The sequence below is a fragment of the Bubalus kerabau genome, chromosome 6 (assembly GCF_029407905.1).
Source record: "Bubalus kerabau isolate K-KA32 ecotype Philippines breed swamp buffalo chromosome 6, PCC_UOA_SB_1v2, whole genome shotgun sequence".
In the NCBI taxonomy this organism is placed as follows: Eukaryota; Metazoa; Chordata; class Mammalia; order Artiodactyla; family Bovidae; genus Bubalus; species Bubalus kerabau.
Genome location: NC_073629.1, coordinates 119,053,252 through 119,081,026, shown reverse-complemented (window position 1 = coordinate 119,081,026; position 27,775 = coordinate 119,053,252). Strand labels below are relative to the sequence as shown.

Genomic DNA, 27,775 nt, shown 5'->3' with positions numbered 1-27,775 from the left:
TCATCTTTTTTTTTTTTTTAAAACAGGCATTTAAACTTGTAAAAACCAGTCTCACTTGTACAAAGTGAGGCTACAGATTGATAGGGCCTTGGGCCATAGTTGTCTGATCTTCAATGGATTAGAGTTTATCTAACGTTGTGTTGTTACTTCTTTCTTAAATACTTGGACGAATTCATTGGTGAACACATGTTGTAGTTTTCTTAGTAGGATGATTTCTAAATTATACCCTCAACTGATGTAGGACTCTTCAACGTTTCTAGTTTTCTTGTGTCAGTTTTGATGTGTTTAGTTTTTCTCAGAATTTTTTTCTTTCTGTCTAAAATTTCAAATGTACTGGTTTAGGTTTTTAAATACCCTTGTGTTATCTTTGTGGTATTTGTAGGACTTATCCTGATGTCTCTTTCATTCACATCGCTTGTTCATTCTCTTTTTTTTCTCCACTGGACTTTCTGGGACAGTTGTTTTAATATTTGCAAACAACCATGTTTGATTTTCTTCATTCTATTAGATATTCTTTTAAAAAATCAATTTCAGATTTTATTGCTAGTATTTCCTTTTATTCTCTGGATTTACTATTTTTTTTCAGTAATTGAGACAGATATTTATGTCATTGAATTTATTCCCAGATTTTCTTCTTTCATAATGCATGCTCTTAAAGCAGTAATTTTCACCTATGTTTGACTTTTCTGGATCACATATGTATTTTAATATCATTTTCATTGTGATTCAGTTTAGAATAATAGCTGATTTAGTTTTTGATTTCTTCTTTGACTCATGGGTTATTTTATTTCTTTATTTCAGCCTTTTGTGCGTTTCTTAGTATTTTGCTTTTGTTACTGATTTCTACTTTAATTTCATTATGGTCACTGAATTCTTATTTACTTTCAGTGTTTAAAAACTTTTTGTATTTTCCTTTATCGTGATATAGTCAATTTTATAGATTTTTATATTTATTTAAAGAGAATAATTGAGATTCGTCAATTCTGCGTGTGTCTATTGAGTCAAGCATGTTAATCAGCATGCTCAGATCTTCTGTTACTTTCCTGATTTTTGTGGTCTGCTTCTTCTGTCAGTTACTGAGAAGGATACTTTAAAGTTCCTCATTGTGATTGTGAGTTGGTGTTCATTCTTTTGCTGTTGTTCTTGTTCAGTTGCTAAGTCCCGACTCTTTGTGACTCCATGGTCTGCAGCACACCAGGCTTCCCTGTCCATCACCATCTCCCGGAGCTCATGTCCATTGAGTCAGTGATGGCCATCCAACCATCTCATCCTCTGTTGCCCGCTTCTCCTCCCGACTTCAGTCTTTCCCAGCATCAGGGGCTTTTCCAAGGAGTCAGCTAATATGTAAGCGTCCCAGTGAGGAGACTCGCATGAACCCTCCACACAGGCAGGCTCTGAAGGCGTTTCACTTCCCAGGGTCTGCTCCTCACCCTCCACATGGAACCTGGTATGTCAGCAAATGCCTCTTGGAGGAAATGGGCTCAAACCGTGCCCTCCTCTCCCTTTCTTTCTCTCTCCTGTCTTGGCCCCTCAAGTCTGCCTTGGTAGCTCTCTGACTCCAAAGCCTTCATGATACACATGTATGTTTTTATGCTAACCACTGTGCTGCAGGGCTGCCCGACGTGGGCTAGTTGGCCGGAGCCGAAGTGGAAGGTGCCACATAGTGTGTGGAAGGGTTCCCGGGTGACTGTCCCGGCGTGCCCTGACCTTTCTGTTCCAGTGAAGTAACTGCCGGGCACACTTTATAGTGGACCAAAGTGTACCTGCGGCCCGGGGCTGCTCTCACAGCACTTCTGCTCGGGTGTTTTACGAGGTGATTGATGTCACACCTTATAAACGTCCATTCCCCAGATCTGAGTGCAGCGCACACTTGGCTAGCGCCTTCCTGCCAGCCTGCCTCCCCCGACTCCTCCCCTTGCTTTTAACTTACTTGTCCCCCTCCCCCCCCCGAAGTGAATAAAGAATTCATTCCAGATTTAGCTTGAGAATTATTTCGTAAGACATTGCTTGTCATGCCTGTAGCGGGGATGGTTTCTGCACTGGGCAGGGTGGAGCTCACATAGCCCTGGCCCTGTTTGCGTTGTGTGTTGAGAAGGGGGTAGGGTCGGGTAGTAAAGGGTCCCTCAGCTCCTTCCTCCTCTGAGATTCCATGGTTCTCACGTTCAAGTGGCAGCCAAGGCTGGCAAGGTTGGAAGTAAGCCACAGGTCAGCAAATAGTGACTTGGGGATTTTTATACTTAGGGGCAGCATTGTGAGACAGCATCTCTTTCATGGCTTCTGTTTTTTTGTGTGTGAGGGGGAGGCTGTGGGTGGAAACTACTTTCCCCATTAAAATTCACTTTTCCTGTTTTCTAACACATGCATTGCATATAATGTGGTTATCTTATAAATACCACGTTTGGTTTTTTAGAAGTATATTTTCTTCCTGTAGTTGCTAATCTAGACCTTTTGAAAATAAATGTAATTTTGTTGTTGCTGTTCCATCAGTAATTTTGCTGTTGTTCAGTTGCTCAGTCATGTCCGACTCTTTGTGACCCGACCCCATGGACTGCAGCACGCCAGGCCTCCCTGTCCATCACCAACTCCTGGTGTTTACCCAAACTCACGTCCATTGAGTCAGTGATGCCATCCAACCATCTCATCCTCTGTCGTCTCCTTCTCTTAGCCTCAGCCTTTCCCAGCATTAGAGTCTGTTCTTCACATCAGGTGGCCAGAGTATTGGAGCTTCAGCTTCAACACATAATTTTACTTACAGATAGTTGAATTACAGATTGCTAGTTTTCAGGATATGGAGAAGGCAATGGCACCCCACTCCAGTACTCTTGCCTGGAAAATCCCATGGACGGAGGAGCCTGGTTGGCTGCAGTCCATGGGGTCACTAAGAATTGGACACAGCTGAGCGACTTCCCTTTCACTTTTCACTTTCATGCATCGGAGAAGGAAATGGCAACCCACTCCAGTGTTCTTGCCTGGAGAATCCCAGGGATGGGGGAGCCTGTGGGCTGCCGTCTATGGGGTCGCACAGAGTCGGACACGACTGAAGCGACTTAGCAGCAGCAGTTTTTAGGATATGGAGAAGGCAATGGCACCCCACTCCAGTACTCTTGCCTGGAAAATCCCACAGACGGAGGAGCCTGGTGGGCTGCAGTCCATGGGATCGCTAAGAGTCGGACACGACTGAAGCGACTTAGCAGCAGCAGCAGCGTTCAGGAAGCCAGCACTTCCCTCCCTGCAGGAGGTGAGGCTTTATGACCAGGAGACCACCTCAGCACTGCAGTCAGTTACTTTGTTTTTCCAGAATGCGCGTCGCACGTCCTGCCTAGAGATAACCAAGCCTGAGGGTTGACTGCCCTGGGAGCCCCGGCTCCTCCCTGGGGTCAGCGGAGGTCCACACCTTCTTGGTGGCAGGGAGCAGCCTCTCTGAGGGCCGGGGCCCCGACAGGCCTGCTTGGCCACGCGCCTCGTGGTGGGCTGCTGCAGCCCTGCCTGCTCTGCTGAGCGCCGAGGCCTGTGTTCAGGCAGCTGACGGGGCCCGGTGGTTCTCGTCCAGAGACCCAGGCAGGACATGCTGCTGCTGCTGGCCTGGCGGCTCCTGCTCTTGCACAGGACTCCCCCCCTCCCTGGCCTTTTGGGGTGCCTTGGTCCAGGTCACCACGACGCCACAACCAGGCTCCCCCGTGTGGTCCGGGAGGTGCTGAAACCAGCATCCGTGTTGGCGAGTGAAGTGCCATTGTGACATGGTGCAGGGGTTTCCCTGGGGGGTGGCAGCTGGTGGGTCGTCAGTTCGGGGAGGGGGAGGCTCGGCAGTGGCGTGGCCTCCCTGTCCCTTCTCACTGTGCTCCCTGCAACTGGAAGGATGGGGTGCTCGTGATGGGCCTGGGGAGCTGCCCTCGGGCACTCACAGCCTCCTCCGCCGAGCTCCCCGGCACTGTCTGAGTGCCCTCTAGAAGCGGGCTGCAGGGCTCCCAGCCTGGCCCCTCGGGAACCGGTGACCGTCACTCTGGGCTCGGCTTCTGAGAACTGAGGTCACATGGAGAGGCTAGTCCTGGGGACTGCCGTGAGGGCTGGCGGGGTGGGCGGGGCCAGCATGCGGGGTGGGCGGGGCCAGCGTGGCCCCTGGCCCGGCTGCGCCCAGTGTGGCAGCTGCCCTGCTTGTCACGAGGCCCAGGCCCGGCCCCGAGCGTCTGGCACGTCTCACGTTCATCACCCTGGTCAGGCTCAGGCCCTTTTGATAAACATAAACACCCCGTGTCTTTTCGTGTTTGAAACTTGAGAACCGCTGACATCATTTCTGAAAGCGGATTCCAGCGAGGGTGTTTGCACACGTCTGCCCATCAGCCTCCCCTCCCCCCGGCCAAGACCAACTGCTGGCCTGGTCCAGACGGTCCCACCTGCTGCTGCCCGGGCACAGGCGGCACAGAGTGGGGCTGCCAGCGAGGAGGGGGGACCCCGGCAAGCAGGGGGCAGGCGTGCGAGGCCAGCGGGTGGGTGGGGGGCTGTGTGACCTTGTTCCCCACTCCCCCCAGCGCACGACTCTTGGGCCTGCTGCCCTGAGACCATGGACCGGGACCAAACGTCTGTGTTTTCACGTTTTTCTCCTTGGTGATTAGTGATTGCAAAGTTTAAAGGCCAGCTCTTGAGGAAGGCATTTTGCCAACGTAAAAGATGGGGGGCACGCATTGCCCCAGCAGGAGAACCTGCCTGCAGGTCTGCCCAGCCCGCCATGGTCCCCCAGGACCTTCTGGAGTCACCTGGGCCCCGGGAGGGCTGGCAGAGGCCCTGGCTTCCGTCTGGGGAGAAGCGGCCCGCGGAGGGCAGGGTGAGCCGTGCGGCTGGACTCCGCACCTGGTTCTGGGCCTCGCTCTCCCGGCCCGGGAGCTCTGCCCACGCTCGGCCCTGTGGCCTGTGGGTCCCGGGCGCGCTGCCGCTCCCTGGCAGCCCGGGGCCTGGAGGGAGAGCTCCGCTTACACTCTCAGCCCGTCAGGCGGGCCGTGGCCGCCGAGTGGTCTCTTAAAAAGAATTCCTCCTCCCCCGGTGGATTTCTGGCATGCGGCGTCGGGGCGCTCTCGCGTCAGTCAGTCGTCATAAGCCCTCCGTTGTCCGGATCAGACATAAACAGCCTGCCCAGCCCCGCCGTTCCTGACTCCCGGCCAGCTCGGCGGCCCTGGGAGAGCCAGCAGGGGCGGCTGGGGGAAGGCGCCCAGCGCCTCTGTGTGCGGCCAGGCCCTTCCTCCGAGGGCCCGAGCTCCCCAGACGGTCACTGGGATGGGGCTGGCAGAGACATGCCTTCTGTACTGAAGTGTGCATTTCTTCCCCCGGCCTCCCGTGTCAGTAACACCACGTCTTCACCATCAGGAATGTTTGCCTCCCCCCGGGGGGCCGTCTGTGCGTGAGGTTTCAGCCTCATTTTGGCCTCTGGGAAGGCCTCACCCTTCAGACCCTAAGCCTGCGTAGCCTCCTGTAAAACTCCTCTGACGCTTTGCATCAGCACGTGCCATCTCCTGCGAGTCCCTGGGCTGAGTCCCATCCCGAAATTCTCTCTGTGGAAGTTTTTCCACCGAGGCGCCCTGGCAGTGCTCCCCCCGTGTCATCAGAAAGGGCTGGAAACCAAATGACACGCCATCCCCAAAGCCCCAGTTTACAAGGGAGCGGGCTCGGGCCTGCGTCATGGTTCCTCCAGGGTGACTCGGAGACAGAGCCTGGGCCTCCAGTGTTTCCATGGGTCATTCGGGCAGTTGGTATGGTGTAACTGAGCCCGGCTGCAGGTGAGTCCTGCAGAAATCCTGGCCTCCAGGACGTCTTCAAGGAGCTTGCCTTCCTAACCAGCGTGGCGAGGGGTCCAGGGGGACAGGCCTGGGGGAGTGGGCTTGCTTCCACCTTCAGGAGGAGGAGCGATGGGCCATCTGGGCCCCTGGCTGGAGGGTGTGCAGGCAAGCCCTAAGAAGGCGGTTCCGGCCACCCGGGTGGCCTGTGGGATGCTTGCTAGCAGGTGCAGGAGGTGTGGGCAGAGTGTGGCCATTCCCTTGGGCTTGGCCAGTGGGTCGCAGGCTTGCTCCAATTTCCAGGCGCCCGCAGGGCCCAGAATGCTCCCTGGGGACCTGTGTCCAGGCCCTGTGTCCCGATTCCAGTCCTGTGAAACAGGCACAGGTTTTTAGGGAGAAGGGCAGCCACCGGGCCAAGTCCACGCCAGCCAGAGGCTGAACCCAGTCGTCCGGCCGCAGGGCCCTCCGTCTCTGCATGTTGCGGCCTGTGCTGAGGCTGGGACGAGGACCGCACTTTCCAGGAGCACCCGTGAGTGAGCAGCAGAGACCAGGCGTCCAAGATGCTGACTTCCCTGCCGGGCTGATGAGAGGACCGCCCTGTACTGGGTGGGCAGCGGAGGCCAGTCTTGCCACCTGTGCCTCGGGGCTCCACACCATGGCCAGAAGCAGCATCTGGAAGCTAGTGCGCCTTCTGCTGCAGGGGGCAGGGCCCCTCCGCTCCCCTGCTGTGCCCCCCATCACCCTGGAAGGAGCCTCCGGGAGCATCAGCTCAGCCACGGGGCTGGGCGCTGCCCCCCTGGGATGCCGGCGGGCCGGCCCGCGCTTCCTCGCGGCTCTGCACATCAGAGACTCGCAGACACTTGCGCAGGAAGCCCGTTGGTTCATCGTTGGGGCTGAAGCCTGGCAGCGGGTGCAGCTGCGAGGAGCCACGGCTGAGGGCTGTGGTCGCCTTGTTCTCTGCGTCTTGTGTGGAGGCCTCTGGTTTGTGTCTCTTCAGGAACCTGGCCGGGTGTGTTCCTGGAGAGACGCTTACCAGCCACAGGTGGCCGCCGCAGTGGAGGCAGGGGCCGCTGGCTTGGGCGGTGCTCAGTAGGAGGGCCAGGGAGCTCTTGAGAAAAATCTCCGGGCTTTAAAGAGCCACCTGTTTCCTTTTCCCAACCAGCCCCTCTCTGTGTTCATCCTTCCGTCCTCAAGTTTTTTCCGTATCAGTTAATAAAATGACTCCTCATTCACTTGATGCTTGGCTGTTATCTCAGTCCCTTTACCAACACGTATGCCAGTTTCTTTGTTTGCTGTGCTCTTTTAATTGTGGTGAAATATAAATAACACAGACTGACGCTCTGAGCCGGTTTAATGTTGCACCTTCAGAGTGCTGTGCCATCATCAGTGCCATCTATTTCCAGAACATTTTCCTTATCCCACACAGAAGCCCTTTCCTGTAAGGATTAGCTCCGTTCCTCTCTGCTGTTAGCTCCTGGTTTGCTTTTCTGTCCTGTGAGCCTGTCTCTTCTGGAGGTCTCATACAGGTGGAATCATAGATGTTTATCCTTCTGTGTCTGGCGTTTTCGGCAGTCATCCATGTTGCACGATGCATGAGAATCTCGCTCCTTTTCAGGCTGGTGACGCCCCACCGTGTGCACAGCTCGCACTCTGTGTAGCCGTTCACCATCGAGGGACCCTGGGCTGTCTCCACTCGTTGGCCGTTGTGAACGCTTCTGCGAACACTGATGTGCGCATTGTCTGTTGGTCTCTGCTTCTGCATCTTCGGGGAAGATACCTAGGAATAGACCCGCCGGGTCACACGGGGATTCTGTTTTTAACTTTTGAAAACGACTGAATGGTCTCCCACAGTGACGGTGCCGTTCTGCATTCTCTTTGGCGATACCAGAGGGTTCCAATTTGTCCATATTTCCCCCACATTTGTTATTTTCCTTCTTGGTTTGTTTGTTTGTTTGTTGATGATAACCTTCTGCTGGTGTGAAGTGGTGTCTGAGTGTGGTTTTAATTTGCGCTGCCCCGATGTCTAATGGACTGAACATCTCTTCCCGTGCTTGTCAGCCATGTGTTTCTCTCCTTCAGACAAATGTTTATTCAAGTCCTTTGTTCATTTTTGAATTGAGTGGTTTGTATTTTGTTGTGGAGTTGGAGGGGTTTTCCATATATTCTGGATTTATGCTCTGCAAATGGTTCCGCCTATTCTATGGGTTGTCTTTCTACCCCATAATGCCTGTCCTTTGATGTGCAGACGTTTTAATTTTGATGAAGTCCAGTTTATTTATTTATTTTTCTTTTGTTCCTCATCCTTTTGGGGTCGTAACGAAGCTCCGGCTGCCGACTCTACCGTCATGAAGGTTCCCCTGTTTTCTTCTAAGAGTGTTCTGGTCTTAGTTCTTATATTTCGGTCCTTGATCTGTTTTGAGTTCAGTTTTGCACATGGGGTGGAGTCGGGGTCCAGCTGCGTTGTCTTTGGGTATCCCTTCGTTTCAGCATCACTGGTTTAAGAGGACATGGCTTGTTTAAAGGTTTTGTTTGGAAGCATTCAGAGCTACAATCTCAGATCAGTATAGACCTTGCTTTTTGTAAAAACCTGATTAAATAACTGATTTATCTTTGGCTGCTCTGGGTCTTCATTGCTGCTCTCAGGCTTTCTCCAGTTGCAGCGGCCGGGGTTTCTCTGTCGCAGTGCGGGGGGCTTCTCATTGCCGTCACTTCTCTTGTTGGGGAGGGTGGGCCCCAGAGCCCAAGGGCTGCAGTGGGTGTGGCACACAGGTCAGTTGCTCCACAGCACGGGGGATCTTCCCGGACCAGGGAGGAAACCCACGTCTTCTGTGTGGGCAGGCAGATTTTTAACTCCTGGACCACCAGGGACGTCCTGGATCTTGCTTTTCCTAAACAGAGATGTGGGCTCCACAGTCACGGTTTCTCTTTCTCTGGCTCCAGTCCCTGCCACTGTGTCCCCGAGTCCACACCTCCCTTACCCTCCCCCACCCTCCCCCACTCAGGTGCCCCCCTCTCCAGGGATGCTCCAGGGATGCAGAGTTTGAGAGCGGTGGGCTCGACTATACAGGGGACAGAGCAGGTGGAGTTCAGCCGAGGTTCACGGTTGACGCCCCCCTTACTCGTAGCCTCACGGGATTAGGGCCCTGCCGGCCCCGTCCTCATGATTTTCTGCCCAGGGATCCAGGACATGATGTGCACGCTGGCGATGTCCAGCACCTTGGGGGCACACACACACCCCTAGCCTCGCCCAGGGCCCACCAGGAGCACGCACACAGAGCCATGGGCTTCATGGAGAGCTTTATTTATGTAGGATTTATTTATTTTATTTTAATGGGTTTCAGCGTTGCTGTTCTCATATTTAATTGACACCCTTTAGAGACCCAAGTTGCTATGTCCTCTTGGCTCTCGTTTTCCTTCTTTTCCTAACTCTCCGAGACCATGCAGAGCGGCCTCTCTGTTCACGCTGGTGATTTGCAGCAGGGCTGGCTCTCTTGTCGTGCCTCCGGGCGGTGTTTCTTTCCGCCAACTGTGGTTACATTTTGGCCTTTGCTTGTCCTAGTTGGGTTTGCAATTCAGGTTCTGTGAACACTTTCTGTTTGAAAATATTACTCAGATGCCAAAAGTTTCCCCTTGTTATACTACAGGTGTTTCTTTTTCTTTTTTAAAAGCTGCCATCCAGTTTCACACTTTCAATTATCTTAATCCTTGGCCTTTGAAGAGTTATATCAGACTTCCTCAGTGCTTAATAAATGCACACCATTGTGTATGTATCCTGGTCCAGATAGACATTTTGTAACTTACATTATAGAGGGCGCTACAGAAGCTGTATTTCATTCTGAAATTGTTAGTGTTTCCTACAAGTGAAACATTTTAAGAGCAATGCACAGTTCTTGCCTTTTTTTATTTTTAGTGAGTTTTACCTTTTATCCTTTGTGTTTTTTTTTTTGGAGTGAGCCATTTTTAAAGTCTTTGTTAAATTTGTTACAGCATTGCTTCTGTTTTATTCTTTGGGATTTTCGCCGGGAAGCATGTGGAATCTTAGCTTCCTGACCAGGGATGGAACCTGCACTGCCTGCATTGGACGGCGGGGTCTCAACCACTGGACTGCCAGAGAAACCCCTAAACTGAGTTTTTGAGCCACTTCTGCCTGCTCGGAAGTGGGTGTTTCTTCCTGCGCAGGCCTTGTGGGTTTGTGCCCTGGCTGTCCGCTGGCGCAGCCCTCCCTGGCCCTGGGCCCGAGCTGCCGTCCTTCAGATGCTCCCCTCAGTCCTGTGGGACCTTCCTCCCCCTCCAGGCCCGGCTGGGGACGAGCTGGAGGCAGAGGCGTGGCTGCAGGCCTCCCCCGTCCTTTTGCGCGATCCGTTGTGTTGCTAGGCTGTGTGTTCTTGGAAAGTGGAGGCTGACGTTTGTGACTCTGTAGGCTTGCCCGGCACCCAGCAGATATGCTCCACAGAGCAGCCTCACCAGGAGTCGGCCAGATCTACTGGATGGCTTTTGTTTTCATGAGAGCAGTTTATTTAGTAAATGGGCAGGGGTCCCCTAGCCCCTTGGGGGTGGTCTGTAAGAGTTCTGAGACAGGACTTTCCTTCTCGCTACGCTGCTGGGTCTGCTGGTGGCCGGGAACAGCGGTGGTGACAGTGGCTGGGCCCCAGCTGGCGGCGCCGCAGCACGCCGGCGCCCAGGGCGTCCTCCCCGCCGCGCGTCAGGCGGAGGAGCCGGGGTCAGCTAGGACTATTCTGGACGAGGCAGGACGGCTGTTCCTTCCGTGCAGTGCCTCCAGCCTGGGGGCGCACGTCTTTTTGACATCCTGGGCGATGAGGGGACGTGCACAGATAGCCCTTCTCCTGCACTGAAGCCGAAGCACCATGATCCGCTCAGCCAGCGAGTTGCCAGCTGACCTAACCACTCTTTTCACGGGACACAGCCCTTGCCAGAAAGAACCACCACAGATCAACTGCGGTTATTCAGACCTGAGGACCTGCCAGGTATTCCCCTTAGAAGGAAGTCAGTCCGTCACGTGAAGGAAAAGAGCCACCCGTGTGAGCCACCACGGTGACCCTTCAGCTGGAAGTCAGCGTCCTGGAGCGGTGCGTCCCCCCGGGTGTCTGCTGACCCGCAACGCCTTGGGCAGCCCCGGCGGGAGCAGCCTCTTCCCGGGCCGAGTGCTGACGTCGGGGGACGCGGTGCGGGGCTGCACCGGGGTGGTGGGCGTGGCCGGGCGCGCAGCTCACCCGGGATGGCCCTCCGGCAGTCCCTGTGTGCCCGGGCCTACTCCCGGCGTCATGTCAGACAGGCCCACCCACGGCCATCCTGAAGCCGCAGAGATGCTCCCCCGGATCCAGCCGCGTCCCCGCGGCACTTCCCCGCATCACTGCCGCCCAGACACCTGTCACAACACACGGAGCTCGGAAGCAGAGGTGACGGCTCCCCTCCTGAGCCATCCTGTCGGGTTGGCAGACAGCGCCTCCTTCCACCAGCTTTTTTTGGTTTTAGGAAAGGTGCTTCTTCCCCCTTCCCCCTAAAAATAGGTGATTTGTGTTCATCACTATTTTGAAATGAATTAGGTGAATGTTTTCTTAAAAACTCTCTAACTTCTAATACAGTAAATATTGATTGGGTTTCTCTGCTGTCTCAGCAGTGAAGAACCCGCCTGCCAGTGCAGGAGATGTGGGTTCAGTCCCTGAGTCGGGAAGATCCCCTGGAGAAGGGAATGGCAGCCCACCCCTGTGTTTTTGCCTGGAAATCCCATGGACAGAGCAGCCTGGCGGGCTGCGGGCCATGGGGTCTCAAAGAGTCAGACATGACCTTGCAGCTAAACAGCAACAAACACCATTAGGTCCCACCACATCGTGAAAGGTCTTTGGGGTCCTGGGTGATTTTTAAGAGCATGGAGGGGCCCTGAGACTTGAAGTTGTGGGAGCTGCTGTTCTAAGCCATCTGGGGTGGACAAGCATATATTTCTTAAGGCACTTAAAAAGACTTTGTCCTCCGTGATCTGAGGCCCCAAGGGGGTGTGATGGGCTGTCAGGGGGAGTGTTGACCTCCCTGGGTGTGTGTGTGCCTGTGCCGGGGCTTGCGGGGCGCATAGGCCTGGCAGGTCAGGGTTTCTCCATGGTCTCCCTGAGCGGCAGGTGGTCTCACGGGTGACAGGAGCCCTGCGGCAGGCCCATAGGCATTGCCGCATAGGACTTGTAGCTATTTAAAGCGATTGCCTGCCTGCGCATGCATTATACTTACATTACATTGAATTAGGGATGATTACGCTTATCCCATAAATAGGTGCTAGCTGATACAGAGGAACTTGCTGGAATTTTTCTCCTCATTGAACCTTTTGTCATTTTGCAAAAAGACGAACTTCAGGGAAGACAGTGGACCCATGTGGATCTTTGGAAAGCTGCTTCTGAACCCAGGTTCTCAGAATAAATATAGTCACCTTGAAGATAAATGCCAATGTTTGAAGTGCCGAGTCATAAAGAAAACAGTTCCAGGAGGAACTGGGAGAAATCTCCAATAAGAAGCTTAGACAGAAACACTCTGAGTAAATAGCCTTTTCTGCCTTCCGTAAAAGTGCAAACGCATTTGCTCTGCTCTTAGAAACTTTGAGCTCAGCCTTCCTGGCCTTCACAGGCGGTGAGAGTGTGCTAGGGGCTGGTGGTTTGCGTGTAAAAGACCCATCTCAATATTTCTTTTCTTAAAAAAAAAAAAGCTTATTGACGTATATTTGATTTACACTGCTGTGTTAATTTCTTCTGTATAGCAAAGTGACTCAATTATACATGTATATACATTCTGTTTTGCATTTTTTCCATTATGCTCTGTTATGGTGTATTGCATATAGTTCCGTGTGCAATACGGTAGGACCTTGTTGCTTATCTGTCCTATAGATGGTAGTTTGCCTGAATGTTTCTTTAAAGCACCTGCTCCTTACTCAATATTTCCCCAAAGTTTATGTGATGGCGACCCTCCTTAAGAGTGCCTCTAAACCTAGAAAAATATTATCAAATTCCGTGAAACTGAAAGTGCCTCCATTCTAGAACCTGCTGGAGACAAAAATGAGACAAAAATTATGTGCAGCTTGTACTTACGTGTGGAGATGTAAAACCCTACCCAGAATATTGGGGAAAGACTTCGAGAGCAGCTTCTCTGGTTATTCCCAACCTAAGGTTCTGTTGCAAGAGCGTTGTGGCACAGGGAAAGTAGAGAACTTAGGAAATACGTGAGAATGTTTTTTTTTTTTTTTTAAAAAAAACGATGAGATAAATGTTCCAGTTTTCGTAATGAATACCGCAAAGTCCCCAAATTTGGAGGAAATGAACAGTTTGTATAAATAGTTAAGGATTATTTGAAAGCAGAAGCAAGCCTTTTTCACAGTGGGAACTTCTAGACGCCTTGTCCTCACAGCAGCAGTTTAGTAAGTCACCTGTTCATTACATTTGAGATGTCGACAGGGCTTCCCCCATAGCTTGCTTGGTGAAGAGTCCGCCTGCAGTGCAGGAGACCCCAGTTTGTTCCCTGAGTCGCGAAGATCCGCTGGAGAAGAGATAGGCTGCCCACTCCAGTATTCTTGGGCTTCCCTTGTGGGTCGGCTGGTAAAGAATCCACCTGCAATGCAGGAGACCTGGGTTCGATTCCTGGGTTGGGAAGATCCCCTGGAGAAAGGAACGGCTACCCACTCCAGTATTGTGGGCTGGAGAATTCCATGGGCTGTATAGTCCACGGGGTCGCAAAGAGTCGGGCACGACTGAGTGACTTTCACTTTCACTTTGAAATGTCGACAGTGTCAGTAAGATGTGAAAAACCAGCAGAGATAAACAGGAAACTCCTAACAGATTCTCAGATTGTAAGAAACCCATGATAATCCGTCTATTTTGCATTTGCCGGTAATTAATAGAAAAGTACAATAACAAAGTAGACAGTTTTGATTACGTGAGAGTCCCGATTTCTGCAGAAAGGATCATTCTGCAGACGCTACATTCCCTTGTTTCCTGTTTAGCACATTTGGACCTACCCATATCTTCTGTCCCGGGCTGGTGGGGTGCAGCGGTCAATTCTCCGTGATTCCCTTCACTTTTATTTTCTGTATTGACTTATTAGTTTCTTAACCTGCTTCAGGTATACCTTTAAAATTTTTCCCACACATATTTATTTTAATTTTGATTATGGAATATTTTACCTCCTGAAGAATGTGGGGAGTGTCATTTAAAGGAGAAAACAAGCCGGAGCCGTGCACTCCCTCCCCGCTGTAAGCTAGGGGCCGTTGGCAGGGCTTCTGTGTTTTTGCTTTAAGAAATTCATCCCCTGACTTTAAGAAATTCATCTGTCCATGTTCCTCAACAATGCGACTTCATTTTACGTGTTTTTGAACCTGATGTAAATGGAATCATACTGTATGTTTCATGGTTTTTTTCTTTTTTTTGAACACAACTATTTCGGAGGCTGATCACGTTTATGCGTGTAGCTGTGACTGATTTTCGCTGGTGCTGAGCGATTGGTTTTGTGAGTTTTCACAGCGTGCCCGTTTGCCTGTGGATGGCCCTGCAGCGGGCTTCAGACGTGGCCTTTGGCATCCTCCGTGGTACTTTCTGGCACATGTGTGGGGTCCTCTGAGGGTCCCTGTCGAGGAGTGGAGTGCCAGGTAACTGCGCCAGTCCCTTTCCAGGGGCTGCACGGCGCCCGCCTTCCCTGACCCCCACCCGGGCCCCTGCCAGAGGCTCGGAAACTGGACCTTACCGTGTTCGCCTTAGGTCCCAGGGAACGGAGCGGCCTGCTTTGGGCATTGGTAGCTTCTCTTCTGATGTCCCCATTTTCCTCTCTTCTCTTACTCATCTGTAGAACCTCTCTCTCTGGCTGTGTGTGTGTGTGTGTGTTTGTGTGGGGCACGCACATGTGTGTATTTCCTTCCAGTAGCTGGATGCAAAGCCATTGTTAGACGTGTATGTTGCTTTTTACACACGTGTCCTATCTTTTCGCTCTGTTGTCTTTCTTAATGAGTACAGCTTCCTAATTTTAATCTTGCATTTACTCTGTTTGCATGCCATTGCTTCTCTTTGGATCTTACTCTGCCGACCGTGACATCCTTGAGAAGTCTCTCTAGCAGCTCTTGCAGTAATAAACTCTCGCACTTTCTGTCTGTCCGAAACGGCATTCTGTCCCCAGCACCGTGGTCTGCTGCCACGGATGGACACTTCTGGGTGGACAGCTGTTTCTTCCAGCACTTTGAAAACACTGTCAGCCCGCAGAGTTGCACCGCCGCCGTTTAAATGTCCCTGCCCACACTCCTGTCTTTGCAAGGATCTGCCAGTTCTCTCTCGGTGCTTCTGTAGTCTTAGTCTCAAGTATTTTCAGCTCCGTTTTCACTGAGTGTTTTCATTTTATCCATCTTGATTTTTTTTGGAGTTGCTGAAGGTGGGGGGGTTAAGTCTTTCAAAAAGTTCTGGGGAAATTTTAGCCCTTTTTCTGTTTTTCCTTTTAACTTTGAATTTTGCTATAATTTCAGGCTTACAGCAAGAATAGTACAGAAAATTACTGTATACGTTTGTATTTTTAAAAATGAACTTTCTCAGACTCATTTGAAAGTGAGTGGTTGAGATGACACCCTTCCCCCAACTAATGCGTCGCCCAGGAACAAGGGCAGCTTGTCAGCAGCCGGCGTGGCAGCCGACCTCAGGGAGCTATTAATACCAACCACGTCGCAGCGTTATCTCCTCGGGGGCCTGACGCATGTTTTGCCAGGTGTCCTAATAAAGCCCTCGATCTCAAAAGGGGCCTCCAGGGCATTCAGGGCCCCCGAGTTTCTGACTCTGGTTTCTGCATCCAGTGATGATTCGCACCTGAAGCTGTTCCTGTGCTGATGGTACTCTTGGTGATCTTCTTTCTGTCCTGTCTTTCTTGTTAATTCAGCCATTGGCTTTTTCTTGTAAAAAAGAACTTCCCTTTCTTATATATTTGTTTACGTATTTATGTTTTGCTCTTGTTTAGTCGCTGAGTCGTGTCCAACTCTTGTACCCCATGGGCTGTAGCCTGCCAGGGTCCTCCGTCCATGGGATATTCCAGGCGAGAATACTGGAAATTGCCATTTCCTCCTCCAGGGGATCTTCCCGGCCCAGGGGTCGAGCCCACGTCTCCTGCTTGGCAGGCAGATTGTTTACCACTGAACCAGCTGGGAGCCTGACAGACTTCTCCAGCCGTCAGAGAGATCATGCTTGGGCTCGTTTGGACTAGTGGGCTGTCTTACTGACCGGCTCGTAGTCCTGTCGTCACCATGGTGTCGTTTGGTGCCCAGACTGTGTAGGTCTGGCTGGTGGGAGCCCCCCGGGCTGACCCCACGCCTGTGAGCCCTTTACTCTCTGCGACACAGTGAGGTGTTGTTGTCTCCGCGTGCCCTGCCCCGGAGTCAGCTGGTTCTCCGCAGAGGCCGGGCTCTGTTTCCAGGGGCTGGTATTGAGGAAGCAGGCTTGGCGTGCTGGAGGTGCCGCCCAGCGCCCAGCGCCGGGACACGGATGTCCGTATGAGCACTGACTCGGGCACACACGCACACACACTCACCCCGTGAACGCGCACCGTGCTCCCAGCTGCAGTCCAGCCTCACAGGGCCCTTCACTCACCTAGAGCCCCGTGAACACACACTGTGCCTCCAGCCGCAGCCCAGCCTCACAGGCCCCTTAAAGGCCCTTGCTCTTGCCGTGCGTGTGACCGACTCTTCGTCTGACGCTAGGAAGCGTGGCTCCCGGTCTCCACAACGTATTTACTCATATGTCCAACCCCAGAATGCCCAGAAGTTGTTAATCTACGCCTCTGTGAGAAACACTCTTACAACTGGAGCTCAGTCCTTGCTCAGGGGTGCAGTCCAAGCATCGTCCAGATACCGCGTCCCCAGGCTGCGTGGGCCGGTCTTACCTGCCCCTTCCTCCGGCCCAGGGCGTCACGTGCTTCACCTGTGGTGGGTTTGGGGTCCTCCTTACTGCTTTTATCTCATTCATTTTTGTTTTTTGAGTGCGTAGAACACGAGTGTGGCCCCTGAGGCCAGTGCTGTGTAGGAGCCTGGACTGAGCAGTGGTGTCCATCACCCCAGTCCTCTGGCTTCCGTCCCTGGGCCCTGCGCCCTCCCCAGCCCCACCCTCGCCCTCCCGCGTTGCCTCCTGGACAAAGGAGGAGCATCCCACAGGCCACTCCTGTGCACTCGGCTTTTCCGCCCCAGCACATTCGCCCCATCCCTCCCGGGGCTCCTCCCCGCCCCGGTCCCCGACCTGCGGGAGCGCTCACAGCTCGCCGGGTCTTGCTCCTGCGTCCGGAGGTCAGACCTCCAGGAGGGGCCCGCATCGCTCCTGAGAGCCGTGCCCCATGGTCCCCTGGTGCTGGAGCGCTTCCCTGCGGTGGGAGGTGTGTCTCCAGACTCATGAACTGAGTGACCATGGACCGAGGAGGAGCAGGCGTCGTGTGGGGCTGGGGGCCAGGGGCCGGTGCTGGGCAAGCGGGTGTGGGCACATGCGTTCCCGGCACGGTGCGCAGGTGGCCTGCTCTGTTCCCACACCACGCGGGCAGAGGCCCTTACCGTTTGTCCATCTGACCGATAAGGGGGTACCGAGGCGTGAGGCCTCTTCTCTATCTTTATGCCTTTGACCTGGTTTTCGGTCAGGACTTTCGTCTCTGTTCCCACAGTTTTTAAGACTTCTTTATAGGCAGGGAGTGTTGGCTTTTATCTGCGCGAGTCTGCAAACAATTTCTCCCAGTTTGTCAGTTATTTTGTGAATTCTTTATGGTGAATTCTCCATATTCTTTACGCTTTTGCCCTCTTAACTGCCTCTCCCGCCTCCCCCCGTGGTGGTTCAGACTTACCAAGTTCTGTTTTTCCAACTGCATCTGGCTTTTGAGTTGCAGTTAATAAACCTCCCTCTGTTCCCAGGCCACCTCCTCTTCTGGGCTCGTCTCTTCCATCCTGGGCATGTAGGGCCCGTGTCCGTGTGGAGATTGCTCTTGGATGTGCTCGGTTTGGATCTAGTTTTATCTTTTCCTGGGGGCACCCAGCCCTCCGTTAGTGCCAGTTTCCTCTTCTCCCGTCCTCTCTCCAGCTCTATCTAATCGATCATGTCGCTCATTCATTCATCTTCGACCTTTCATCATTAGCGTTTTTATCGATACCAGTTCTGTTCAGATCATTTTCAAATGTGCCTGGCTGCTTTCTGCAACAGTAGCGCTCGTTCGCGATCAGCGGAGCCTGCGTCGATGGTCTCATTCACCCCTCCCTCAGCTGTTTCTTGGGGAAGCTGCAGCTCTCACAGTTTCTCTCTGGCTGTTGAGAGACTGAGACGCAGACAGGGCCTGGGACCCAGGGCTGAGCAGCTGCTGAGTGGTGGCCCCGGATCATCTGCTTTCTGCTCCGTGACCCTTCGGTGGCCCTGTTTCCTCAGACCTGTTGTTGAGATGATCTTGTGGTCACATTAGATTTTCCTGTAATTGTAGTTTGTTCTGGCCTGACTCCCGCTGCCTGGATTTTTTTTTCCCTGTGCTGTGATCTTCAGCTGTGACTTTCCGCCCATGCAGTGTTCCCCGGGCATCCTGGTGCGGCTGACAGCATGCGCGGCCAGGGAGGACGTGTGCCTCGCACAGGCGCAGCAGCAGCCCCTGTGGGTGCAGTGCTACGCCCTGGTGTCGGTCGGGTCACGCCGGTCCCCGCAAGGTGGTCTCTGACCGCCAGGTCTACCCCAGCCCCCGCGAGGTGATCTGTGACTCTCCAATCCCATGGGGGCTTCCTTCTTGGTCTGTCCCCTCCCAGCCAGCGTCCGGCACAAGCGTGGACGCATCCCTCCAGAGGAGCTGCAGTCTCTCTGCCCCTTGCATGACTTGTCCTCCTTCCCCGAGGGTCCTTAAACAGTGACAGTGACCCCGTGAGCTGTGGCCAAGGTCGGCAGCCTTGGGGCAGCCTCAGGAGGGGCCCCAGGCCCCACGCCCTTCCTCCTCCCTGAGTTTCTGCCCTTGGAGCGGCTTCCTTGCTCTCCTGCCGACTCAGCTGGATGCAGGTGGTGAGACACAGACTTCTCTCACGTCGGGCTCGGTCACCAGTGCTCTATGCTGGCTGTCTAAAAAATGCTTATTTATTTACTCTGCTTGTTTATTGGCTGCACCGGGTCTTCGTTGCGGCATGCGGGATCTTGGCTCCCCGATCAGGCATCAAACCCGGGCCCCCTGCACTGGGAGTGCAGTCTTAGCCTCGGGCCACCAGGGAACAAGTGATGTCAGGTGGAGAGCCTGGAAGATCCGGGGTGCGGCGTGCCGGTGAGAGACGTGGAGAGCCGCCGGCGACCACTGCCTCAGCCTCCTGGTAGCTCATGATGAGGCCAAGCTGCCCTGTCCCAGGGCTGGGTAATGTCACGTGGAGAAGGGGCTCCGGGGAGCTGCATGCCCCGAGCTTCAGTCCTGACCTTTTCGTACCGGAGAGCAGGAGATCCCCAGGGCGCGATCCCCTTTTGGTTTCTAAGCCTCTCATGTTTCCACTGCTGCAGGTGGTCACTGGCTGCTGCAGGGATGTTGACATCGAATGGTTTTGCACCTACTTTTGTTGCTTTGCATTCAGTGTGTTAGTCGCTCAGTCCTGTCCAACTCTTTGCAACCCCGTGGACTGTAGCTGGCCAGGCTCCCCATCCGTGGAATTCTCCAGGCAAGAGTACTGGAGTGGGTTGCTATTCCCTTTTCCAGGGGATCTTCCCAACCTAAGGACTGAATCCGGGTCTCCTGCATTGCAGGTAGATTCTTTACCGTCTGAGCCACTGGAGAAGCCAGTGTAGCTAAAAATACAAAATAAATTCAGGCAGCAGCTGGACTCCGGAGCTCAGTGCATCCGTCTGCCGGTCGGAGGGAGGGGCCAGGCTGGAGTGGGGGGCAGACTCACAACCCTCCACGTATAGAGGTGCATCCTGAGCGAGGGGACCCCCGACCACCAGCTCTTTCTTCAGCCTGTGGGCTCCCCTGTGCTGGCGTGGCACCCAGCCCTGTCTGCCCGGCTCGTCTCCTCCTTGGCTCCTTGCCCCTCACCCCTGCTGGTGGGGAGCACGTGAGGACCCTCCAAGAGCCCATGAGCACAGCGCTCCTTGGGGTTCACATCCGGGAGGGTCGGAAAAGCTGCACTCTGCAGAGGAGGCCTGAGCCCTGTGCTCCAACCAACCCGGGCCTGGCACTAGGGGTGTGCCCGCTGCCGCCGCCGCCCTCTCACCCTCAGGCCAGGCCATGTTCCGGGGACACGTGACGGGCCACCCGATCTCTCCTGCCTGCTGCAGTGTGAGTGCGGGGGGCCCTCCCGGGGGTCAGACATTGGCTGTGCATCCTTGGGCCAAGCCAGCAAAGTGCTGCGGTCCTTTTTCTCAGGGCCGTTCTCCTCGTCATAGGTGAACGAGGGGGCTTTACTTTAGTTGGATGCACAAAGGAAAGAGTGGGCTTGGCTCTCCCGTGTGGCGCTGGAGAGGTTCATTCTTCTGAAGAAAGCTGCAGTGAGCAGCAGTGCAGCCCAGCCCTGCTGCGGACGGCAGGGGATGTTTCTACTTCTGGACTTCACACCTAGCTCCGGCTGGCCGGCAGAGGACCGAGGACGAAAGGGTAGGCTATGGAGCCTGCGCTCGGCCCTCAGGGCTGCATTCCACGCAGGGCTCGTGGTCTGGAAAGACAGGCCCGCAGGCCGTCTGTGGGGCACCAGGTGTCTCTTAGCTGTGGTGGCAGCATCTTCCTTGTCGCCCCCTCGTAGCCTGGAGACCAGGGTGGGTCATGACCCTGGCCCTGAGGTCACTTAGGAGGGGAGTGGCCCCCAGACCCAGGTCCCTCCGTGCAGCAGGCTCACCTGCCGGGTCTATTGTCCAGTCCTTGTCCAGGTGGTGCCCTGCGTGGCCTCCTTGGGTGGCAGTGGGCACTCTGGGTGTCTGGATGCCTCTCTGGTGGTGAGGGTTTTATCTTAACACTGCACGTGAAAGTGGACTTCACTCATTTGTGTCTGCCTCTTTGTGACCCCATGCACTGTAGCCACCAGGTCCTCTCTGTCCATGGAATTCTCCAGGCCAGAATACTGGAGTGGGTTGCCAGGCCCTCCTCCAGGGGATCTTCCTGACCCAGGGATTGAACCCAGGTCTCCTGCGTTGCAGGCGGATTCTTTGCCGTCTGAGCCACCAGGGAAGGCCCTTAATGCTGAGCTCCCTCAAATGTCAGCTGAGGATATCTGCTTGTGGTCTTCGTGACTTGGGGTTTTTCCTTGAGACGTTCGTGGAGCAGTCTTCTCTGTTACTTCAGCGCTGCAGGAACCACGCCATCCCCCCTCCTCTCTGAGCTCCGTGTCCCCGGGGAGGCCTGGCGCACCCCTGGGATGAGGCTGGCCCTGGCCCTGAGCTCCCCCCCGCCCCCGCACAGCACACCAGGGAGAAGATGCTGATTCGTCATCTATAGCACGAGCGCGATTACAGTCTCCGTGGAGGAATCTCACATGAAAACGCAGCTTAACACCTGCTTTTTACTGTTTGTTTAAGACGGAAGCGTGAAGTTCTGTAAAAACCTTGAGTCTTGTGTGTGCCCTTGAGGGCCTGGGCTCTCCTCTCCCGCCGGGCCTGGGCCCTTTCCTCAAGCAGTGATCACACCGGCCCTCTGCACTCAAGCGTCATTCATTTCTGGAGTCTCATTTTCAACTTGCCGGTAACACTTGGGCCTTGCATTTCCCGGATGTTCCCGATGCCAGTGGACGGGACACAGATGTCCCATGTATCTGTGGACAGGGACAGCTGACACCCGCGAGGACTCCTCACCCTGCCCTCTGCGCAGCCCGTGACGCGTGCCTCCTGGTGGGCCCGTGCCAGGCGTTGCGACACGGGGCAGAGCCCGCGCGCCGTTGGCTGCAGTCGCCCTTGCTCACATGCCGTGGAGGCTGCTGAGAGCCAGCCTGGGCGTCCCGGCGTCCAGGTGCGCAGGACGTCCCAAGGAGGCGATCAAGCTTTCGCCTTGGGGGGCTGGGCACCCTTTCTGGGAGATTCTGTTTTTTTCTTTGTAAAACAGAATGTGTTCTTCCTGAACTGGTAGAAATATTATGAGCCAGTCAGTCTATCCCATGCCTGTGTGATTTTTTTTTAACTGTTGGTGGACACCGTTGAGGTCTGTTGCAGAGATGATTGTGGATGGGTTTGCAGCGTGGCTTGATGGGTGTGGGTGAAGGGGCAGAGGGCTGCCCGGGCTGGGAGTGGGCAGCTGCTGGAGCTCCTGCACCGGGCATCGCAGTGTGCACCTCCTGCGGCGTGGGTCTGTGCGCTTTCTTAGCCAGCCCTGCGGCCTCCCGGTGGCGCGTGCCCCAGGACCCCGGCTCCACCCTCCCCCCTGCCCCAGGGAGCCGGCCACCACCCCTTCTGGCCGTGCTTCACCTCCGCATGTCGCCGGGGCTGAGGCCTTGTCCCAGGTGTGGCCTCAGGTGGCTCCTCCGTCCCTCATGTTTGAACGTGGGTGGAGGGATTAGGAACAGGGCTCGGCTGAAGTGAAGAGCTGCAAGCAGGTGGCGTGGTGTTTACTGCATGTGTGGTGTGCCAGCCAGGGTGTGTGGGGTTCAGTCAGGGTGCAGGGTTCAGTCAGGGTGTGGGGCGCCAGCCAGGATGTGCGGGGTTCAGTCAGGGTGCGCGGTTCAGTTGGTGCAGGGTTCAGTCAGGGTGTGGGGTTCAGTCAAGGTGTGGGGTGTCAGGGTATGGGGTGTCAGTCAGGGTGTAGGGTTCAGCCAGGGTGTGGGGTGTCAGCCAGGGTGTGAGGTGTCAGTTAGGGTGTACAGGGTTCAGTCAGGGTATACATGGTTCAGTCATGGTGTACAGGGTTCAGTCAGGGTGTGGGGTGTCAGCCAGGGTGTGCAGGGTTCAGTCAGGGTGTGGGGTGTCAGCCAAGGTGTGGGGTGTCCATCAGGGTGTACAGGGTTCAGTCAGGTGTGGGGTGTCAGCCAGGGTGTGTGGGGTTCAGTTACAGTGTGGGGTGTCAGCCTGGATGTGCAGGGATCAGCCAGGGTGTGGGGTGTCAGCAGGTTGTATGGGGTGTCAGCTGGGCTGTGCAGGGATCAGCCGGGGTGTGGGGTGTCAGCGGGCTGTGTGGAGTTCACTCAGGGTGTGGGATGTCAGTCAGGGTGTACAGGTTCAGTCGGGGTGTGGGGTGTCAGCCAGAGTGTGTGGGGTTTAGTCAGGATGTGTGGTGTCAGCCAGGGTGTGGGGGGTGTCAGCAGGTTGTATGGGGTGTCAGCGGGCTGTGTGGGGTTCGGTCAGGATGTGGGGCATCAGCTGGGCTGTGCAGGATCAGCCAGGTGTGGGGTGTCAGTGGGCTGTGGCCTTGGCTCTGAGCCTGGTCTGGTGGCCCTGGCCCTGTGTAAACAGGACTCCGGCTGAGCTCCAGGAGCCCTGAGCCCGAGTCTAGGGTGACCCCGCGTCTCATCTGTTCGTTATGTAACGTGACAACATGGGCATGAAATAGAAACCAGATGTCGGGGCGGAGCCGGGAGTCGCTCACCCGCGAGCGCGGCGGCACCACTGGGGTTTCTGCTGCGATCCAGCCCCGTGCCCTGGGAGGCCCAGCTCCGGAGGGCCCAGTCCCGAGACAGAGGCCTGGTGGGAGGTAGGGAGCAGACGCGCAGGCCTCTTTCTATCGGGAACTGCGCGGGGCTTCCTCCGTGCGGTGTCGCGCTCGTGGTCCTGGGAGGCCCGTGACTCATTCCCGAGGGCCCTCTTGGACGATGAGGCCAGCGAGGGGTGAGAGGGCTCCGTGCTGCCCCACCATCCTTGTGTGCCGGGGCTCCGCCTAGGCCGAGACTGCAGGGTGTGGGCCTGGGGCTGGGGAGTGGCCGGAGCACCTGGTGGGGTCAAGTAGGGGCTGCTGGCAGCTGGTGGAAGGACTGGGGGAGCCCACTCTGGGCGGCTCAGGGCAGCCTCCCGCCGGGCCAGGCCCCTCCCGGACGCCTGGAGGCCTTGCTGAGCACCTCTGCCTGGCCCACACCCGGGGTGCAGGTCCCTGACTCTGTGAAATGTGATAAACGAACTCAGCTTGCTCACCACGTCGAGCCTCCTCCAGGAAACGTCAGGCAGCCACGGGTGGTGGCTTGTCACCCTCGTCTAACAAACGAGAAGATGCCCGTCACTGTTATTTTCCGGAACTTGACCCTCCAGTGGGCCACGGGTTCCGGACTCTCTGTGGAGACCCTTCTGGAAATGGGCCTGCGTTCTTGGCTGTGAGCTTCGTGCCCAGCCTGCTTGAAAAGCTCGCGGAAGTGTTGCCTTCTCAGTAGGAAAGCCCCAGCCGGGAGCCGCTCAGGTCACAGCGTGCGCCTGTGTCCAGGGCCGTCCCACAGAGCCACAGAGGGACGCGGGCTCCTAGTTCTGAGTATGGACGCCCCTCGGGGTCCTCAGTCTTGTGTATATAAAGTGACCGCCCACGTGTGGAATGCTTTCTGGGTGCTGGGCTACGCTCAGTGTTTTAAAGAGCTTCTTACACAGTCCTCAGAGCACTCCTATAAAAGGCACAGGTGGTCCCCGACATAGGAGGTTCGACTTGACGATGACGTGAGAGTCATTTGAGGTCAACAGAAACTGTACTTTGAATGATGGTTTTTGCTCTTTTCCGGGTCAGCGGTGGGTCCGACCCCCTCTTGTGATGCTGGGCAGTACAGCGCCCCCCATCAGCCCCGTGATCCCGGGGAAAGCAACCGATACACTGACAGCCATTCTGTTTTTCAGTCTCCGTGTTCAGTACGTCACATGAGATAGCCAGCGTCTTCCTGTGAAGTGGGCTTTGTGTTTGACGGTTTTGCCTGACTGTAGGCGGACGTAAGTGTTCTGAGTACCTTTAAGGTAGGAGGCTAGGCTGTGATGGTCAGGAGGTCACAGTGTTCAGTGCATGTTTGACTGACCATATTCTCAACTTATCGGGACGTAACCCCGTGGTAAGTCAAGGGCAATCTGTGCTTTTAGGACTCCATTTCACAGATGAGGAAACAGAGGCCCAGGGACAGCGAAGGACTGGCCCAGGCCGTCCCATGGCGGGGTCCCGCCCCGGCAGAGCCTGGACGTAGTGCGGTCACTTGCGTCCAGGTGGACAAGGGGCCTCACTGGGCATCTGCTGCTGGGCCTGTGTGCTCTCCCCCTGTGGATGTCAGAAATGAGGGCAGGAGTCCTGGTGCTGACGGAGCGGGATGCTGTGGAACTCTGTGTGCAGCGACTCCTTAATCCAGGTCCTGGGAGGAGGATGTGAAACACTGGGACATCTTTATTCCATTTTGTGTGTTCTAAAAGAGAGCTTGAAAAAACCCACCGGCAGCGTTCGGCAGGCCAGATGCGGTCATTAGGAAATGCTCTGAGTAAGGAGAACATCTGAAGCCATTCTCTTGAGCAGGCGTTGCCCTTGACGGTAGAAAAGCGTGTTTAGAATTGCAGGTGGTGACGGCGCCATGGAGCCCACGTTCTGTAGACGAGGCGGGGGCTGCCAGGTGGCGGGCGGACGTGTCCTTCTGACCCAGGTCCTGGGGTCTCCCTCTGCGGCCCTCCGCCCTTGTGGGCCCCTCACCTGGATCCCGGCAGTGGCCGCTGTGCAGCACTGGGAGGCCGCTGTCGTCTAGGTCTCAGGCTTGGTGGTGTTTTGTTTCTAAATGTGACCCCTTCTTCACGTTCCCAAAAATAGCCCTGCTCCCCTGAGGGTCCTGGGTTTGGCCGCGGCCTGGCTGAGGGCATGGAGCCCATGCCAGGACCTGGGCTGTGCGCCCAGGGCCCTTCTCCTCCTTGGTGTCAGGTTTCCAGACCCTGCTGGGCACCTGAGGCTGGAAGAAAGCAGAGCGTGCAGGGACCTGGCTTGGAAACGGACAGCTGACCGCTTGGTCGTGGAGGCTGCCCTGCACTGTCGCTCCTGGAGCGTGGACCGGAGGCCACGGACAGGCCGCCCCAGCCCTGCAGCCCCGTAGCCCTGCTGCTGCCCGCTCAACGCCGGGCTCGTAACATCCGGTGCATCTCAAGCCCTTTCCAGAAGCTTCTCCATGTGAGCAGCCCGTGCCCGGCACAGGGCTCAGTGGGACACAAGGCTGGGTCGTCAGTCGTCATCCGGTGCGGGGGAGATCCTGCCTTGGCTTTCACTGCCCCCCACCCCCGCTCACCGTTCAGAAGCGGACGGGTGCTGGGGCCGGGCTCTGCTGTGTCCGGCGGCCTCCGTCCCGCCATCCTGCTTTCAGCCGAGCCCTTGGGGCTCGTGGGGCGGGGGCCCCGCCCTGATGCCGAGCAGATGTCCTGTGGCTTGTTTGAAGTGAAGAGTGTGTTTTCCAACGTGTGCTTCACGTGCAGTCGTGAAGGCTGTGGAGCTGGGGTGTGTTCAGAGCTGCCTCTGCACTGATAGGCCGAGTGTGGGGCCCAGACGTGCATTCACTCAGGAAGGAGCCCGCAGGCCTGGAGCAGGGGTCAGAGAGGTTGCTGGGCCTTGGCACTCAGCTCGACACTCTGCAAGCAAACAGCCTGGCCAGGTCACCTCTCAGGTCCTGGTGCCCGTCGTGGAAGTCAGCTCCTGGGTCATCACCACTGACCTCAGGGCCCTGGTTGGCGACTCACATCCAACCAGTGGACCCTGGGAGCCACTCCAAGCCTGAGCACAGTGCACGAAGCAGTGGGAAACGAGAGCAAAACAAGTGGAGACCAGGGATTTGTTCAGAAAAGTGACTTCCTGGGGGAAGAGCTGGGATGCCTATGACCCCACACTCATCTTCAGTTTCTAGGAGCAAGACTGACTGGTCTGCCAAATTCTTAGAGCTTGAGTCCCCAAAGCACCGTTTCGATACTTAGACATTAGGCCAGACCGCCCAGGGCACCGGGAATAATCCCCGCTGTGGGATCACCGTCGAGTGAGTTCACCCACAGGTGTCCATTCATCTGGATGCTTCTGTGTCCCAGCTGCCCGAAGGCTCAGCCTGCTGCTGTCCAGCTTCATGGCCTGTGAGGGCAGTGACCACTGTGTCCCCAAAAGCCTCCAGATAAAGGGAGGTGGAAAAGTGTTTGCTGAAGATTCACCTGTACAAACTCAGAAGTGTTGTGTGTGTGTGTGTGTGTATTTACACTTGAAATACAGGCTTGATTGTTCCATTGGTCTGTTATTGTTCAGTCGCTCAGTCATGTCCAACTCCTTGTGACCCCGTGGACTGCAGCACGCCAGGCCTCCCTGTCCATCACCATCTCCTGGAGCTTGCTCACACTCATGTCCATTGAGTCCATGATGCCATGCAACCATCTCATCCTCTGTCGCCCCCCTTCTCCTCCTGCCTTCAGTCTTTCCCAGCATCAGGGTCCTTTCCATTGAGTCAGCTCTTTGCATCAGGTGGCCAAAGTATTGGAGTTTCAGCTTCAGTATCAGTCCTTCCAATGAACATTCAGGGTTGATTTCCTTTAGGATGGACTGGTTTGATCTTCTTGCAGTCCAAAGGACTCTCAAGAGTCTTCCCCAACACCACAGTTTGAAAGCATCAATTCTTCAGTGCTCAGCCTTCTTTATGGTCTAGCTCTCACATCCATACATGACTACTGGAAAGACCCCAGCTTTGACTGTCCCGAGAGCCCCATTGGTCTAGGGATGGCTGGAATTTAATAACTAAGTGAAGCGAAGCTGCACATGTGCAATAATTTGAACATTATTGAAAACCAAAGTTTTTATTTACTCTGCCTACAAATCTGTAAACTTCTACAATTCATTTTGGAATACTGTTTTGAAAATAGTTCACACAGAAAGTGTTATAGAGAAAGATAGCCCGCCTCCTGCATCAGCTGCCCATGTGTCTGCCCCCACCGTGAGAAACCTAGCCCCTGCAGTGGGTGTGAGCACTGCCCACTAGGTTATTGTCCTTACAGTTACAGAACATGGCAGAAGCAGTCAGACGAACGTGACTACATTTATGCCATTTAGATGGATTTTATCGCTAGTGGTGAAGAACCCACTGGCCAATGCAAGAGACGTAAGAGACGAGGGTTCAGTCCCCGGGTCAGGAAGATCCCCTGGAGGAGGGCATGGCA

At 55.1% G+C, this 27,775-nt stretch overlaps 1 protein-coding gene across 4 annotated transcripts in view; it reads left to right on the top strand.

The window, feature by feature from the left end:
• Positions 1-27,775, top strand: part of HDAC4 (histone deacetylase 4) — a 292,669-nt gene that overhangs the window by 68,010 nt on the left and 196,884 nt on the right. The window contains exon 1 of one of the 4 annotated variants that reach the window (XM_055586613.1): positions 23,028-23,360. The exons of the other annotated variants lie outside the window; for them this stretch is intronic. The gene's annotated coding sequence lies outside the window, so the exon portion shown is untranslated. Of the gene's footprint in view, positions 1-23,027; positions 23,361-27,775 lie in introns of those variants that run through there. 4 annotated transcript variants of the gene reach the window in all.